The sequence below is a fragment of the Trachymyrmex cornetzi genome, unplaced genomic scaffold, assembly GCF_001594075.2.
Source record: "Trachymyrmex cornetzi isolate Tcor2-1 unplaced genomic scaffold, Tcor1.1 scaffold323, whole genome shotgun sequence".
In the NCBI taxonomy this organism is placed as follows: domain Eukaryota; kingdom Metazoa; phylum Arthropoda; class Insecta; order Hymenoptera; family Formicidae; genus Trachymyrmex; species Trachymyrmex cornetzi.
In genome coordinates this window covers 15,564-17,530 of record NW_017297930.1, presented here as the reverse complement: position 1 = coordinate 17,530, position 1,967 = coordinate 15,564, and positions in this window count along the sequence as shown.

Genomic DNA, 1,967 nt, shown 5'->3' with positions numbered 1-1,967 from the left:
TTGACCAATCACAGTCGAATGTGAGAAGAATAATCGACTGTGATTGGTCAATTTCTTACTCTTACTTCTTACTCCGTGCATTGTAGACGGGCCTTTACGCAGGCTTTACAGCCTAATCATCATCTGATGCGTATTGTTTTTTGCCAGTGGACTTTACAAATGTTACACGATGATCCTAATTTTTTTAAGTATGTGCTTTTCTCAGATGAGGCTACATTTTGTAGTAACGGACAACTTAATAGACACAACTGCCATTATTGGTCAGATGTTAATCCCTACTGGTATAGGCCAATAGATCATCAAAATCGATGGAGTATTATGGTGTGGTGCGGCATTGTAAATGGTTATTTGATTGGACTTTATTTTTTTGAAGAAAACGTTGATAGACACAGTTACTTATCGTTGCTAAGAGATCACTTACCAGGCTTATTAGAAGATGTTGACTTAGCAACAAGAGCAAGAATGTGGCTTCAACAAGATGGTGCTACACCGGATTATGCACTCACTGTACGTGCCTTTTTAAATGCCACTTACAATGACAGATGGATTGGACAAAGGGGTCCAGTTGAATGGTCTCCTTGCTCACCAGATCTGACGTCGCCTGATTTCTTTTTATGGGGATACTTGAAAAATATTGTTTTTGCTGAACGACCAATCACAAGAGATGATTTTATGGACCGCATTCATAGAGCTTGTGCAGCCATTCCTAGAGCTACCCTGCTTAGAACTGTGGATAGTTTTCAAAACAGATTGCAGTTATGCCTCGAAGCCAACGGAGGTAATTTTGAACAATTACTCCGTGGGTAATTCATTTAAATTACAGTGTCAGTGAGAGGCAAGGGGACTCACGATAATCAAGCACTCCGACGTGAGAGGCAAGGGGACTCACGATAATCAAGCACCCCGACGTGAGAAGCAAGGGGACTCACGATAATCAAGCACCCCGACGTGAGATGCAAAGGGACTCACGATAATCAAGCACCCCGACGTGAGAGGCAAGGGGACTCACGATAATCAAGCACCCTAAAGGAAACAGAACTTACTACGTCCACGTCGTAGTTTCCGGGTAACGCTAAAGTAAGATGAAAGTGCTATTGACCTTGATATGATCTTCAAAAGGTCAAGTCGAAAAACTAAAAAATCCCTATGCTCATGTAAGTGCATATTGTTTAAGTCCCATTGTCAAAAAACAGGTTCTGCGGTCAATAATAGGGTTTACTAATAAAAAAATGCCTAAAATGCGTTATAAGCCTCAAACAACCTTGAAAATTGACCTCAAGGTCAAGCTAGTCAAAGTGATTTACACTTTTACAATTCATTGACTTTTTTCAAGCATTATGTACATTTGTGTTACCCAGAAAACCACGTCATTTCAGAAAAAGTACACCAGATCGTTTGTCAGGCATTTGACCTTCATTTTTTACCTTTCCAACGTCGCAAAAACTTTTTCATAAGACAAGTTTGATGTAAAATTTTCCGCTCTTTCGAAATCTGCAGTCAAAAATAGGGTGTCCCATTTAAAAAAACCATCGTGACCTTGAAATAACCTTCAAAATTGACTTCAAGGTCAAAACCAATGGTACAATTAAATGACCCCCTCTGCCCTGGTCAACTTTTATCTAAACCATTTTTTTGTAGATACCGTAATTTGGAAGATATTCGGGTCCATAGATTAAAATGACTCACCCTGTATATAAATAATAAATATAAGTATATATACATACATACATACATACATACAGACACACATTATAATAGAGACATGTGAGTGAATATTAGAATGATATTTTATGTGCATTATTATGTACACACATTACTAAACATAAAATGTATTTCTAATTCATATCCACTATGTCTGTTTAGATGTATTGAAAATATAAAATGCACATAAAATTCCAATACCTCTAAACAGATATAGTGAATATGAATTAGAAATACATTTTATGTTTTGTAATGTGTGTACATAA